Source organism: Tenrec ecaudatus, chromosome 13 (genome assembly GCF_050624435.1).
Source record: "Tenrec ecaudatus isolate mTenEca1 chromosome 13, mTenEca1.hap1, whole genome shotgun sequence".
In the NCBI taxonomy this organism is placed as follows: Eukaryota; Metazoa; Chordata; class Mammalia; order Afrosoricida; family Tenrecidae; genus Tenrec; species Tenrec ecaudatus.
Genome location: NC_134542.1, coordinates 54,757,226 through 54,764,159, shown reverse-complemented (window position 1 = coordinate 54,764,159; position 6,934 = coordinate 54,757,226). Strand labels below are relative to the sequence as shown.

The window sequence follows — 6,934 nt, the reverse complement described above, 5'->3', positions numbered from 1 at the left end:
AAGTGTAATGTAATTCACATGCTAACAAATACTGCTCAATCCTCTCAACGTCATCCTAGACCAATAGCATTCCTGTGTGTGGTGGGGGCGGGCTAAATATCACACATGGAATACCTTTCAACTATTTAATGTTGATGCTGTAGAATGTTTCCTCTCCCTAGAAACTCCATACTTTCCCTGAACGTGACTTGTTTGCTCTACCCATGAAGCCACCACACTATGCCTGCGACAGGAAACCCTGCCGAGAAAAAAACTGGCATTAGCCTTTGGGACCAAGGGGTCCTTAATAGTCTTGAGATGGAGACCAGGAGTGCGGGAGAGGACAACATTATTCATGGAATGAGGGGTGGGGTAGGGGCAACTTTGCTTTTAAAAACCAGGAGGCCCGAATCCTTGGACGGAATGGCGGCGCCCCCGGAGCACGATTCTCCGACTGAAGCACCCGGGCTGGCGCTGGAGGAGGACGCTAAAACATTTAAAGATCTGGTGTGACAGATGTGTTGTGCGAAGCCTGTGAGCAGCTAGGCTGGAAGAAGCCCACAAAGATCCAGGTGGAAGCTAGTCCTTTGGCTTTACAAGGTGGTGGTATCATTGGACTGGCAGAAACGTTCTCTGAGAAAATGGGGCCTTTGCTCTGCGCATTCTGAATGCCCTACTGGAGACGCCCCAGCGTTTGTTTGCTCTGCGTCTCACCCCGATGTGGGAGTTGCCTTGCAGATCTCAGAGCAGCTTGAAGCTCTGAGCTCCTCCATTGGGGTACCAACTGCCGTGATTGGAGGTGGAATTGATTCAATGCCCCAATCGCTGGCCCTGGCGAAAACAACGCACGTGGTGAGAGCAACACCTGGTCGACTGATTGACCATTTGGAAAATACAAAAGGTTTCTTTTTAAAATTTTAAAAATCTTTTTATTAGGGGCTCATACAACTCTTATCCCAAAAGGTTTCAAGTGAAGAGCTCTCAAATACGTACTTGGCCATGGACGAAGCTGACAGAATATTGAATATGGATTTTGAGACAGGTTGAGAAGATCCTCAAAGTGATCCCCTGAGACCGAAAAACGTTTCTTTTCTCTGTGACCTTGACCAAGAAGGTGCACAAACTTCAGCGAGCAGCTTTGAAGAATCCCGTGAAATGTGCCGTTTCCTCTAAATACCAGACGGTTGAGAAATGACAGCAATATTACCCTTTTATTCCCTCCAAGTTCAAGGGTACCTACCTGGTCTATATCCTAAACGAGTTGGCTGGGAACCCCTTCATGAGATTCTGCAGCACCTGCAACAATACTCAGAGAATGGCTCTGCTCCTCCGGAACCTTGGGGCCACTGCCACCCCCTCACGGACAGAGGAGCCAGAACAAGTGCCTAGGATCCCCTAACAAATTCAAGGCGAAAGCGCGTTCCCTTCTCCTAGCCACTGAAGTCGCCTGCTGAGGCTTAGACACGCCCATGTGGCTGTTGTAGCCAACTTTGACATTGCCACCCATTCCCATGGATCCATGGGAATGGATTACATCCATCGGACAGGTGGTCGGGAAAGTCGATTACCTTTTGTCATGCAGATGAAGAGGTGATGGTGCTGCCATAACGTGTGATGAAGCCCAACAATTTGCCTGAGTGGAGCTCAGGGAGCATGGAGAAACGAAGAAACGCGCACGACAGGATGCTGGGGACAACGATGACCCAGAGGGTGCCATGGGTGGCAGGGACAAAGTGGCTGGAGGGACAGTGAAAAGACGGAGATGCCGTTAGTCACGGTGGTGAAGACTCAGGGTTGCCGTGTGCTGTGCGCTCTGTCATGGGCCCTGAAGAAAGCACAGCCGCCTGCAGCGGCCTCCCGGCTGCTCAGCGAACCCACTGCTCGTCCCCTGCTCGGTGGGAGTGTGTGCCCGCAGAGGCCTGCCTGCTGAGCTCGGACTGTGGAGTGCGTCACCCTCGGCTCCCTCGGCTCTCCGGTCCTGGAATAGATGTGCACCTCCTACGCTTCACGCCCGTTACCATTTTCTACCACAAGCCAAGGACTGGCGATGAAGCCAGTGAGCTGTAGTTCTACAGAGGAGGATCCCGTTTATCTGTCATCCTGGATATACCTTGGCTACAGCTATAAAATGGTGATATTTAAGTCTTCCCCGCTCGTGCTTTATTAGCGCTGATGTGAAATAATAAATTTACATATTTTTTAAAAGAAAAAATAAGCCCATGAATTAGAGGTGTTTCTAAGAAAACGCTTTAAAACTTATGTTTAATGAGTAATATAGTAGTTGTGATGATACCATTAAAGTAAGGTTATTTTGTAGACATTATGATGATATAAATTAATTACACTAAACTAATCCTTGATTTTGGTTTGTTTTTTACATTTCTGTGTATGATAATTCCTAGTTTTGATTTTGCTTTCCAGAAAAGAATCTTCGGAAAATTAATCAGCTGATTCAACAGATTGCTTAATCAGTTAGAGCATTAAAAATAAATCATATAATATTAATCTTTAAGTTTTGGGTATTTGGAAACATGTACCCAATAAACCCCTTAGTTATTATTCAAACAGCATATAGCGTTGTATCCAATTATGTTCTATTACTGCTTAACCAGCTTCCGCTACATGCTGAAATACAGACGACAACCATTCACTCAACACAGCCATGGATGCTTTTCCTGAAACACTGTCCCTCCAGCGTGCCCATTCTTGGTACCGTGAATATTGGCATAGCCGTTATCTAAGTTTTGGTTTTATTTCCTTATACTCATTTGCAATTGTGTTTGAAATGAGCTAAAATTCAATTTTCTTAATTTAATCTAAACTATTTTTAGCAGTGCAAAGCGCTGATTGCATTTTTTTATTTTATCTCTTAGTGTAAGACAGGCATCCATGTTTAATCATACCCACAGTTTACCTCAATGAATACGAATATACTATCTTTAAATAAATGAAAGTCAATATGTTCCAAGGTAACAAAAGTAATTGCATATTGATAATGGTTATTATTGTAATTCACAGGCTCCACATGAAAAGGTACTTGTACTTTATGAGAAGGTGCAATATGATAGTCTATTTTAAGATGATAATTTTTTATTTCACATGCAGACTATAATACTCTCTAATGGACCTGGCAGACCTCATAAACAGATACAATGCACAATATAAACCTAAAAATCACAAGATCTTGTAGCCTTTTGAAACTGGGAAAGATATTAAGAGGGCCTTAGCAAAGCCAATATGAGTGGCCAGTATCTGTGACCGGCTATTAGAACTCACAGCCACTTACCAGCAGCAGGACCTAGGCCAGCATCAGCATATTTCTGCAAGATGGTTTCATATTTGGTACGAAGGCATATTATAGTCAGCAACTCAATCAGAAAAGTGTCCCAGGAGTAAGACACTTTCTTTTTTCTAACTGCAGTAAGAATGCTGCCGAATGGATGAAATACTATTATAACACTAGCTTTTCTACAACCTAGGTTTTTATTGAGCGGGAGGAATATCATCCCGCCCACCGGCCCACAGCTTCAGAGGTGGGCATTCCGATGATACGCTCCTTGAGGCCTCCATTGAAAAGCTGTCGCACGGACCTATGCAGCCGTATCTGGCGGCCATGGGTGCTGTAATATGACCTCAGCGACATTTTGCAGATGAATAATGCTTCAAAGATGCCTTTAGTTGACCTGGTTTAGAAGGTGTGCACCATTTAACTATTTAGCAAATGACTGAGAACTTATCTTTTCCCTGACAGCATCTTCTAATTCTCTAGGATTCCATGATAATGGAAAGAGTGTTTACCTTTAATTTTGTGCTCTGGATATTAATGTCGGGTTATTCCTAGCTGTGGGATACTAGACAAGTTATTTTATCTTTCCAAGCCCTCAGTAGTCCACCTATAAAATGTGAGATTTTGACTGGATTCCTTGTTTGAAAATCCCTTTTATTCTTATCAGTGAGACCCCAGGCGAGCTCAGTTGGGAAGTAAATTCCCCGAGGGAGAGTGAGAATTCCATGAGGAAGTTCTAGCCCAGGAAGCAGCTTTCCAATCCTGTTTTCCTGGTAAGACAGGAAGCAGCTTTCCAATCCTGTTTTCTTGGTAAGGAGTCTTCGGGGTCAGATGTGGTGGTGTGCTTTCATAAAGATCCCAACTCTGGGAACCAATTGTAGGATCACTATGAGTTATAACTGACGCCACAGCAGGAGCTTTGACTTGGTTCATTTTCCTGATAAGAATGTGTAGGATTTAATCGACGAGCTGTTGAGAGGAAGTCTTCTAGTCTATACTCAGATTAGGTACGGTGGGCTTTCTGTTCTCCTCTGGTAAGTAGCTAAACTGTATTGAGGTGTATGTGCTAGTAGTGTTCTAAGTATTTCGTGTGGCTTATGTAATCTGATCGTCACAAAAACTCAGTGAGGTAGGTATGTTATTGTCCCTATTTTATAGATGAGGAAGCAGACAAAAAGCTGTGCAGATCAGGCATCTAAGAAAGGCCTGAGAAGGCATGGAGACAAGGAATTTGATGCCAGAGCCTGAATTGTTTAATAGCATATGAGGGGGTACCCCCACCCCCCGCTCCAAAACAGATATTTTTCAGAGCTATGAATTGTAAATTTTTGTACAAAACAACCTGATCCCCTTTAAAATATTCTTTGTTACACTTAATAGATTTGTCAAATCTGTGATTCCATGCTTGAAAGCATGTTTTAAACTTTTCTGTTTGGATGCCTGATGCCTCACTTGTTTTTTTTCTTTGCCTCTACTACATCATTAAATCACTGTCCTTTCATGTCCCTCTGCATTTGTGGAAACAAAAATGAGTCACATGAGGCGAGGTCAGGTGAGTCAGGTTTGTGGGGCAAGAGAAGCATGCTGCTTTCAACAAAATGCTGGCACAATGAGATGGCTGTGTGAGCAGGTGCGTTGTGGTGGCAAAACCAGTCCTCCATCTGCCAAAAATCAGGCATTTTTTTTGTCATCCAATGTTAATGTTATCTTTCAGAACCTCTAAATAGAAAGCCTGCTTAACAGTCTGACCTGGGGGAACGAACTCCAAATGCACTGATTCAACATTTTCGTCCATTCGGGAAGTTGACAGACATCCAGAACTAGGTTTGTCACCCATGGACATTTCACCTTTATGGAAATGAGAAAGCCTGTTGTACACTTCAGTGTTTCCCATAGTGCTGGATTTGAAAGCCGTGTTCAACATCACAGCAGTTTCTGCGGCATTTTTCCTGAGCAGGAAGCACAATTTCACAGCCACAGTCTGTGCTCTTAAATCAGTCATCACAAAAATGAGGTTCGAGTGGATCTGCTTTCATGAAAAAATTCAAAACTTTCCCAGGAAATGCCACTGGGTGCACTCAGAGGTTGTTGCTTGATGCTCCTCTAGCTAAGGAGGGGAGGGGAGAAGGGAGGGGAGAGGGGCACTCTTACTAAACTCTGATCTGCCCAGCACCATTCTGGCTCTTTTGGGTACTCCCTCTTATTGTATTGTCTTTCATATTTGAGATATTCTTCTAGCTTGAATATAAATAAGGGAAAGTTTTGAGGTTCTCACTTAGTTTAGACTATATGGGCAAAACATTAATGAAATATTATACATGCTTCAGTATTATTTCAAAACATGTGGGGTATGTTATCACTCTGAATAGTCCCATGAAATATATTCAGATGACTGAGGACCTTGAGCTTGAGCAGGGGCCGGGCTGTGACTACTGAGGTTGGTGTCTGGATGTAAGCAAATGCTCTTGTGAGGATGAGCTTGCTCTCCTGTAAGCCTGGGGTTCATTATGAGAAGCAGTTGTCTTGAGTAGCTTTGGGTACAACCTGAAACTTAGAGCAATACTAGTCGATACGGGCCAAACTCCAGGTGATTCATATTTGTGCAATTATTACTTGCGATACGCCATTAGTTAGGAGCCCAGGTGCTGCTGGATAAGTGTTGGATTGTGACTGGCAGTTCAAATTCACCAGGTCCTCCGCAGAAGAGAGGTGAGGCCATCTGCTATGACATTTACAAAGCCTCAGAGACCCTGCAAAAGGTTTCTATTAGCTGAACTGACTTGATGGTATTAGGTTTGGTTTTTGTATATGCCATTAAAAGGAGTCCATGTGGCACTGTTATTTAAGCTTTGGACTGCTAGCCATTAGGCCAACAGTTCAAATCTACCCATCACTCTATGGAAAAGAGATGAGGTCTGATCCTGCAAAGATTTATAACCATGGAAATCCTATATAGGGTCACTATGAATCAGAGTCAACTAGATGGCAGTTGGTTTGGTTTATATGCCATTAGAGTTTGGTGTAGCGAGGCAGTAGTACTGACAAAGAACCCAAACCCAAACTAACTAACTGCCATTGAGTCAGTGCTGACTCACAGTGACCCGCAGTGGGTTTCCGAGGCAATAACTCTTTATGAAAGTAGAAAGCCCAGTCGTTCTCCTGCACAACTGTTGGTGGTTTGCCAACTGCCAACCATGGGGATCAAGGCCTAATGCCTAGTCCATACATCACCATGGCTCCTGAAGTAATTGTTGAATATAATTTATAGTTACTACTGTGGTCTCGTTACATAACCATGTTTTGCATTCAAATTTTAAGCATTAAAACCCCTTAGTATTTAACTTATTGGTCCAAATTTGCATTAATGAAGCATTTATTAAGTTTAAAATAGTTTATCTGCTTAGAATTGAGTGTGAAATAATTGGCAATCAATCAGAAATAGGATGAAAGGTAAACACTGAGAATGGAGAAGGGATAAGAAATATCTAAATGATATCAAAACCACAAGTGATAAATCAGAAGAACAAACTATCTGAAAATATAGCTAATCCTTTCAAATTGAAGGTTCTAAAACTAAGAAGTTAATGATAATAACTTTTCAATACATATTTTTTTCATCACTTCAGTTTTTAAAACTTTGTCTCTGAGTTTGTCCTTTGGGGCTTTTTA

The 6,934-nt window shown here is 42.7% G+C and overlaps 1 pseudogene; it reads left to right on the top strand.

Moving 5' to 3' along the window:
• Window positions 1–402: 402 nt before the first annotated feature.
• Window positions 403–1,751, top strand: LOC142424614 (putative ATP-dependent RNA helicase DDX47; annotated as a pseudogene).
• The last annotated feature ends 5,183 nt before the right edge of the window (window positions 1,752–6,934 follow it).